Source organism: Dermatophagoides farinae, chromosome 2 (genome assembly GCF_024713945.1).
Source record: "Dermatophagoides farinae isolate YC_2012a chromosome 2, ASM2471394v1, whole genome shotgun sequence".
NCBI classification, from domain to species: domain Eukaryota; kingdom Metazoa; phylum Arthropoda; class Arachnida; order Sarcoptiformes; family Pyroglyphidae; genus Dermatophagoides; species Dermatophagoides farinae.
This window is the reverse complement of record NC_134678.1, coordinates 2259250-2269177: the sequence shown is the minus strand read 5'-3', so window position 1 is coordinate 2269177 and position 9928 is coordinate 2259250. Positions and strand designations below refer to the sequence as shown.

The following is a 9928-nucleotide window of genomic DNA, read 5'->3' as shown; positions in this document are numbered from 1 at the left end:
TACTATAGTACCATAATGTTTCATTTGTTTTTTTATCTTCATTAGCAGGTGATTGTCATTTGCATTCATTTGGATATTTCAATATTTTTTTTCAATTGTAAAAGTCTTATCATCATCACCGTCATCATTCAGAAATGCCAATGTTAATTAAGTAAGTAAGTAACTAAAAAAAAAAGATTTAAATCTTAATTATGCTGATGATAATTGTCAAATATTCAATGATCTTCATACAAAATGTTTTCACCATATATCGATGATGATATCATGAACATCATCATCTCATTATTTACCTATGACCCAATGAAAAATATAACCAAAAAAAAAAGAAAAAGAAATAACTCAAGTTCATTATCAATCTATATTGATTTTTTTTGTGTTGAAAGAATTTCCAACCTCACTGTTACAATAAAGTTAATTTTTTCATGCTTGAAATTTTTCAATTCTCTCAATTCTTGTTTTTTGATTGAAAATAATGATACACACACACACAAAACATTTGAACATTCGACTCGTGTTTTCAAAATAGATATACTGTGTTGTTATTTGAAATGATGATAATGATGATGATGATCAAACCGATCACATCAGTTGATCATCAATTTTATGATATCTTTTTTTTGTCATCAAATTTATGTGACTGACTATATAGTGAACATAATTTTTGTAACTAATTTAATTTTATTTTTTTTACTGATTTTTTTTCCTCTTTTTATATCATTAATGTTGGTGCATATTCCAAATCGGCGTGTGTGTGTGTGTGTGTATCATTTTATCAGCATTAGAAAATCTACATTTCTGAATAGCAAGAGAGTGAGGAAAGCTTGACAATTTATTATTGTCCAATACGTTTGATGATAATCATGATGACCATAAGATTCAAATGTTATTTTTTCTTGATTTTTTTTCTGCTTTGATTGAAATTTTTTTGTTGTTGTTGTTGTTGTTCGGTGTTTGTTGTTGATGCAACCCAAGAGCAAGAGAAAAAAAATGAATAAACAAGAAATAAACGTAAACAACATTGATTGAGAGAAACAACCAGCAAATACCAGAGACAATTATCACTTTGTTAATACACACACACACACACACACAGACAGTTTTGAATTTAATTGGAAATGATGATGATCGTATTTTGAACCTATTGGATCGATCCTCCTCATCATCATCATCATCTTGGATGATGAGGAGGATCATTATTATTATTATTACAATCTTGTATCATCAATGGGAACAAAAAATCAAGAATGTATGATACCGAAACGATGGTCATTAAACAACGTTGATAATGATAACTGTTTGAATTGAAATGAATAAATGAATGAATATCAGCAACAACAACAACAACAACAACAAAAAAATAGATGACCACAAATAAAGTTATGTTGTCGAATGATGTTGATGATGATGATGATGACAATTATTAGTCGAACCCAGATTTTTTTTTTTTGATTACATCATGTCATCATCATCGTCAATAAAAAAAAAGTAAACATATCACATCAAATTACAGCCCAAAAATGCCATCACACACACACAATCAATTCGTAAAAAATCATCATCATAGCTACAACGATCATCGGTGTAGCCATAATCGTAATTCTTTTTTTTTTTGTTTGTTTGTTTGTTTCTCTCCCTCTTTTCATTGATTTTGTTTTATTTTTTTTTTTAACAATCGTTTCGGCCAATCATCATGGCGATGATTGTACCTCTCTCTCTCTCTCTTTGGTCATCTTTACGGTTTCATCTTCATGATTTGATCTATTCAATTATTATTACTGTTGTTGTTGTTGTTGTTTTCGTCTTTGATTTCAATAAAGTTTTTTTTTCTTTCATTACAAAGATGCATACATAATCATTTCTTCCCCAAGACGCGTAATCCTCTCTTTTGAGACAAAAAAAAAACCATTGCAATAAAATGCCATTTCGTGATGTAAATACGCGAGCATATCATATCATATCATAGGTATTATTCTTGTCGTTTTTTTTAATGTTGTTGATCATGATGATGATGATTACGATAAACAATTCACACAGAAGTGAAAAAACACACACTTACACACACACATGCTCATAAATTGAATTTCGATTGTTGTTTTTTTTTCGAATTTCCATTATTATCCTAAAAAAATCATCAATAATAGATTATCTACAATTTTTATGTGAATGAATCAAATTCAATCAGATTTCTGATAAAAAAGATTGTTTTTCAAGAAATAAAAATGATTAGCTGTTTGCACTTTTGTGGAATTATTGTTTTATTATATATAGAATCTATACGTTTAGTAAATTAAACATGAAAATCTGATTCCATTCACTTAAATCATCGCTGTTGTCACGTGAAAAAAAACAAACAAAATTTTTTTTTGTTTGTTTAGAATTATGTTCCGCAATTATTGCCACATATCACATACATCATCATCAGCATAAAGAATCACAAAGAATTCGAGTTCATAATCTTTAGGATTTTGTAATCACAATGCACTAGAAACCATAGCAGAATAAAAATGGCAGAATTTTTGACACGACAGCCAAAATGTGAATGAAAATAAAAATTCTGTCATTAACAAAATCATAATATATAATCAATTTGCTAATCTTTTTTCCATTTTCTCTTTCTCTTCGTGTCTGTCGTATTTTTTTTCTATTATATCTCAAAAAATTCCAGAATTATTGTTGTTTTCAATTCCAATCGGTTTGACCACACACACACACACAGACCACATACGTTCATTTTATTTGGATTTTTCTTTCTTTGTTACATTGTATCAACTGTTTGTTATAAGAATAAGAATGACAAATGAAAAAAAATCCATCCATCCATCCACCAAATGATCAGTATTGATATATACGTATATAATATGCATAAACATAAATAAATGCGTGTCCATGACATTGAACAAGTAAGTTTTCATTCTTTCTTTTTTCTTATCTATAACTGTCACATATTTGTGTGTGTGTAAATTGATACATAATTACCATTATTATTATGGCCTTATTTCTTGTATTATTTTTTTTTTAGTTCATTTCGTTTTGTTTGTTCTTGACAACAACAATCGGATCAACAACAAATATCGCATGATGATGATGATTTTTAATCCTAATGATAATAATGTATGTTTGTAATCAGCCGCCCCACGCACACACTTACACACTTGCACACACACACACACACACACACACAAATACGAATCATTATTCTTTTCTTGGTTTGTTGTTGCTATCCGGATATTTAGTTTTGATCCATAGAAAAATTCCAATTTGTCTGGCTGACTTTATTTCCGGATGTATTAATTTATATATTTTTTTTTGTTGTTTTAATTAAAAATCAATAATAAAAATGTTTTTAATTCTTTTTGGCTAAATTCGTCATGACAAACACATTGTGATTGACCATCATCAAGATCATTGGCTCAATTCATTCAACTTTTCAATCAGATTTAAGGTTTGGTGCCTGGTGTGTGTAGAATTAAATTTATACACTGTATATCTTTCAACACTTTATCGAATTTGAATTTATTTTATTTTTTTTTGCAGATTATCCTTGCGATGATGTTGATTAAAATTTCGACAATTTTTTTTCTTTATCCTGGCTTCAATAACATCATCTAACCAATGACAATGATTCATCCAATATGACTGTGTCTGTCATTGATATATATATATATAGTGATTGATTTTGGCTTTAGAATTTTTTTTTCGATGTTTAAAAGATATTTTTCACTTTTTACGGGACCAAACAATATAAGGAACAAACATTAAGTGTTGTCGTCGTTGTCATTGCCACAGTAGTCGACGTCGCCGTTGAGAACGATATTTGAGACGTTATTTTTTTTTCTCTCTCACAAAGATTTTTTCCTTTCGAAATAGATTGACAATGACGTTGCCAGACTGATCAGACTGGGCCCCGATGTATATTTTATATACACAATATTATCATTCTTATTTTTTGTGCAAATGAAAATGATGATGATGATCATCATCATCATGATTATTGTAAACGTGATAGATTGACTTTGTTCTTCGATCGACATAAATCATCTTGGTGCTGGTGCGAGCCCCCAATTGAACTTATTATATATATGTTTGTTTTGTATGAATGTCTCTTGTCTTTTTTTTTTCTTCATATAATTTTTATTTTGTTCTCACATTGTGGTGAATCTTTTTCTTTTCTTTACTCATATATAATGATTGGGCAAAGAACCAACAAAAATTTTTTTTTTCTTAAAATATAAAATATTCAAAAAAAAAAAGAATTGTCGACAATCGTTTTAAAGCTTTATTTGGTTCGATTGTTTTCACTGGTTTTATTTTTTTTTCTCGATACTCAATATTCATCTCTTCTCTGTGTGTGTGTGTGTGTGTGTGTCTGTTTTTGAGTTCCTCTTTTTCAGTATTTTTTCTTCAAATGATATTCTGTTATGATACGATTTCTTTCTCTTCAGTGTTGTTTTATTTTCTCTCTCTATCTCTATCTCTATCTGGTATAGATGATGATTATTGAAATAATTTATCACTTGAATGATTTTGAAGACAATTTTGGCGACACATGACAAAGAATGGATGGGAATTCAATCTAGAAAGAAGAAGAAAAAAAAGAATCATTATGAGGATTATCTTATTCATGGATATATATTCGTTTACCTCTGAATATCTTAGCCAAACAAAATGGATGAAAGATGGATTTTGCAATTTGAACCGAAACAAAAATGAAATTGACACACACACAGAGAAACATTATAAGTACAGTGCAAAGATGAATATTGAATTTGAAAAAAAATTGCTTTGTGACAGTCAATTCAGTTTCATCATCATTATGGTTCTGTTGATGATAATGCGGATGAATAAGAATTGCAGTTATAATAATAATAATAAGATGCATTTTTTTTGATTTGGCCAAATTTTCCACTTTCTGTGTGTGTGTCTGTCTATATTGCTATATACACATTTTGATTAATCGATTCGTTTTTTGTTTGTTGTTTATAAATATTGAAAAGAAAATGAAATTCGATTCAATGTCATCTCCAAGATACAGTTGTTGTTGTTGTTGTTGAAGGCGCAAATTGATGATGTTTTTGTCTTTTCATTTTTATATATATAATATAGTGGTATAGTGGATACGTGATATGATATGATGTCAACGCCAGAATATAACTGTTTGAATGTGAGAAAAAAAAATAAAAATTAAACATTCAAAACATTCAAACGAAAAAAAAAGAAAAATTACTCACATTGTTTTATTCGTTGGCCGACAAATGAAATGTTGCCATAACACTTGTCACATTGTACAGATGGATAGATAAAAAGAGAGAAAAAAAATTGAGCCCAATATCCATTCATTGTGTTCATTACAACGATTTATAGTCGCCCATTGTTTTTCTATTCACAATGATAAATATCCAAAAACAAAACAAAACAAAAAAAAATTAACAGAAAAAAATCATTGATTCATTCTTTACATTCTTGTCATTACAATTTATCTTATTATGTGGCTTGATTGTTTGTTTTTTTTTCACTTTTTTCCAGCCACTATATATATATCGATTGTTATTTTTTTTCGTTTGTTGCTAGGTTTAAAAAAAACATCAACAACAGGCAAAAAAATAATTCAAACTTGAATGATAATAACAAATTCATTCGTCAAATTGTGACTTTGTATATATATATTTAGTTTAGTATATTTTGTTTTTTGTCTTGACTTTCAATATATATTCATGTTCATCATACACCATACAAATTCAATACATTGGGATATATGATGTGAAAATTTTCAATGATGAAAAAGAATTTTAACGTATTTGCCAAAGACAATAAATTTTATTTTGTTAAAAAAAACACACACACAAAATTGTTGCAACAATAATAATGATAATAATAAAGTTGAATTCATTCATTTTCAAAATAAAATGGAATAACAGGAAAAAAAATAACAAACTAATATCACCACATACACACACAACACTTAATTTATTTACAGCATACAATTTCATTCATTTCTTTCATCATTTTGGTTTTGTTCTGGTTGGATTTAAAAATATTTCGATTTAGAATTTTTTTTTTTTTTTTTTGGTATTTCACTGGCATACAAACTCGCACAACTAATGGATGATTATTTGAAAATTTTTCCTGAAAATGACAATTAAAATTTCAATTGTCTTATTTATCTCTTGAATTGACGATAAATTTATATTTTATATATTGCCCATTGGGCATATCATTGTATTTAATTTTTTGTTGTTGTTATTTTGCTGTTGAACAACATCATCAAACAAGGCCATTTTCAAGCATTTTTCTTTTTGGTGGTTTATATGAGCAGCAAAAACAAAAAAAAAAATTACAATACCAGAAAAAAAACCTCGAAAAAGAAAAAAAATAATAATAACGAGAGATTACACCTGCAAGCTATATACACAAACACACTATGCGTGTCTCCAAAAAAAAAAAAAAAAATTCATTTTATTTTATTGTTTGATTATGTTAATTATATTATCATCCGCTAGGTTTTAGTTTTTTTTTCTCTCTCTCTCTCTCTATTGACGATGATTACATTCATTGCTGCCACTCCTCACCTCTGTCCTTTGATTTTTTTTTATGTCTTTTTTCTTGGTGCTTGATGATGATGATGATGATGATTATGAGATGAATTCAGATTGAGATGCACTTTTGGTGGTAAAACAATTGAGAACAAAGTCGCCCTTAGGGTTCTCTTGGTCATGATGAGCAACAAACAAAAAAAAAAAAAAAAAAGAAAGAGAATGATAATCGTATGTTTGGTTGTTTTTTTCATTCCAGTGGCTTTGGTTTTTTTTTTACAACCACACACACACACACATATGAATTGACACCATGTACTGATTCGTTATGATATAACATTTTGATGATGGCAATTATATAATCATCATCATCATCATCATCATCGATAATGTATTATGATTACACAACGACAATATAATGATTTAAATCATTTATAAAATTCATATAATTCAATGATGATTGAATTTAATTTAAATTTGAATTTTTCAAAAAAAAAAAAAATTTTATATTGCTATATCTCATGGTATAGAAGACACACACACACACACAATACATGATGTCCGTATATATCTATTGTTATGTACCGTTTTTTTTTGTCTTCTTCCAACATTGTGTAATAATACGCCTTGATTTTGGGTTTACAAATACTAACAGAAAGGCCACCACCAATGGAAGACAAGGAGTCATCCTACTCTATTGTTATCCATATATACCATATACATTATTATCATTTATTTCTATTGTATCCACACACAACAATGATGATGGTAGTAGTAGTTTTGAAAAATAATATTGTATAGCATACTTGTGTATGTATGTGGAAATACCCAAATACCAAATAAAAACACACACACACACAGTACACATGTGATGTTATTGTTGACGCATTATGATTTGTTTTGTTCATCACATTACACCCTCGCTATTAATTTATATATATAAAACAAAATAAAGAAAAAAAAATCCAAGGAATCCAATTGATTCAAGGGATTTTTTTTTTGGCTATATAACTACTATTTCATTCTTTTGTTTGTTATATTAATAATATATCAACAACAACCAGTAAGAAAAAAAAACGAGAAGCGATTAAAATTGTTTTTCATTTCTTGATATTTATTTATTTTTTTTTTGTTGGTTCGTTTGTCATTTATTTGTTATTAACCAAAAATTATCAGGATAAATCACAAGATTTTCATTTCATTGATTTTTTTTGTTGTTGTTGTTGTTTTCCTTGATGTCGTTGTTGTTATTGTTGTTTGTGTGTGTGTGTGTGTGTGTGACAATTTTGATTTTATTTTTTTCTCTCTCTTCACATCTTTTGTGCGTTTTTTTTTTGTAAAAGTTTTATCATCAAAAACTACGATTATTGTGACAATTCAGGATTGAAATGAAAAACATATACACAAATAAAAAAGAGACAAACAATAATCAATAATTTCGAATTGATCGATCAATAATCAATGATTTAAGATGATCATGCTTTTATCAATGATAAAGAAGAAGAAGAGAAAAAATCCATATAACACACAATAACGCATCGTCGATTTGAAAAACAAAATTTTTTTTTTGTCCTATTGATCGAGTTTTTTTTTTATTTCTAAGATTTTATTTCCGTTTTGTTATTATTTTTGATGATTAACACAAATGTATTCATATATATTATGAATGACATTTTTTTTATTATCATTAAAAAACGAATTTCACAATTTTTCTGTAACTTTGAATGGGAAAAAAATGTGATCTCTATTTCACATGTATCTAATTCATGTGTGTGTGTGTGTGTGTTTTCCAATCCATCCATTTCATACAATTCATTCATTGAATAGAATCATCACATCAAGGGTTGCCTAGAAACATTTATCAACAACAATGTGTGTGATGAACAAAACAAAACCAAAAAAAAAAAATTTTGTTTTTGTTATTTTGATGGTAATCAAATGGATTGAGAATTGATGATGATGATGATTATTGTTGATTAAAATGCATTTTTTTTTGTCATTGGATTTGATTTGATTATTTTTCATAATATATTTTGGTTTTTTATCATCAACACCCACACCCACCACACACACACACACACACATGAACGATATCAATCGATAGATATACAATAGAAAAAACAAATGACATTCATTTGAATTTTTTTGACTGTAATAATGGATCGAATATTTTGATCCATTTTAATAATTTGGTACCAAAAAAAAAAAAAAAAAATTCAAATTTTATCGATGAGAGAAATTTGAAATTTGGTCCACTACCACTACCGGTTGAAAGAAAAAACCAGACAAACTTGAAGGGAAATATACCGGGCAACGGGCGACAACAGAAAAAAGAGTATTTATCGTCAAAATGACCAGGAAAAAAAATCAAATCGAAATGTATTTTATTGTAAAACATTCTTAATACTGTCATAAAGCTATGATGAAGAACGATAAAAGAGTGAGAAAAAGAGATGAAGATCATCATGATGATGATGATGATGTTTGTTTATGTGATGGTGTGTGTGTGAGGAATTGTTTCAAATACTACTACTACCACTTTTTTCATTTGATATTGATGATGATGATGAAGGCGGGTATCCTCTTTTTTTTCATTTGGATATCAAACAAAAAAAAATAGAAAAAAATTTCATATAGGCGAAAATTTGAAAATGTGTAATCAACTGAGATGGTGCTTTCCTGATCATATTCATTCTCTTATATATATTTACTATTTTGGGTAGTGGTATACACAATTTATACAAATGCGATATTGATATATCAAATTGGGGGATGTTTATGATGATGATGATGTTGATACTTAGGCTTTTGCTTCCTTCCTTCCTCATCATCATCATCATCATCATTTTTTTTTCTATCGATTAATAATCACATACATGAATGAAGTTCGAGTGAGAGAGAGAGAGAGAGAGAGAGAAAGAAAGAAAGAAAGAGAGCAAAGGAATACCAAAAAAAATAAAATAAGAAATAACCAAACTGTAGAGAGGATTGAATGGATAGAAGAAGAAAAAAAAATGCAGAAGCAGCAGCATTGGCTACCACACACACACAAACACACACATAATACACTCTTTCAATAAAACATCCATTCTTCAATAAGCGCGCGCGCTTTCTCCATCTCAATTGAATTTCAAATTGTATTACATTTTTTTTTCTTCTTTCATACATTCCATTCAATTCAATTCTCTCTGTGGCCTGTTGTGTTGTTTAATTGTTGTTGATGCTGTTCACCGTTTTTTTTTTTTTTTTTTTGGTTCATGATTGTAGTAGTGTATTATATGTATTATGTATTATATATGTACAAACATTGGTGAATCTTCTTCTTTTTCCACTTCGAAAAAAAAATAATATTGCATTTTGTTATTGTTTATTTCGGCTGTTCTGTGTTGTCGTCGTAT

At 28.1% G+C, this 9928-nt stretch overlaps 1 long non-coding RNA gene across 1 annotated transcript; it reads right to left on the bottom strand.

Annotated features, from left to right (window-relative positions):
* Positions 1-4721: 4721 nt before the first annotated feature.
* LOC142598201 (uncharacterized) lies at positions 4722-5581 on the bottom strand. Its single transcript, XR_012832504.1, has 3 exons — positions 5471-5581; positions 5229-5376; positions 4722-5151 (listed from the first exon to the last, which is right to left on the bottom strand). It is a non-coding gene; the product is annotated as an uncharacterized LOC142598201 (long non-coding RNA).
* Between the last annotated feature and the right edge of the window lie 4347 nt (positions 5582-9928).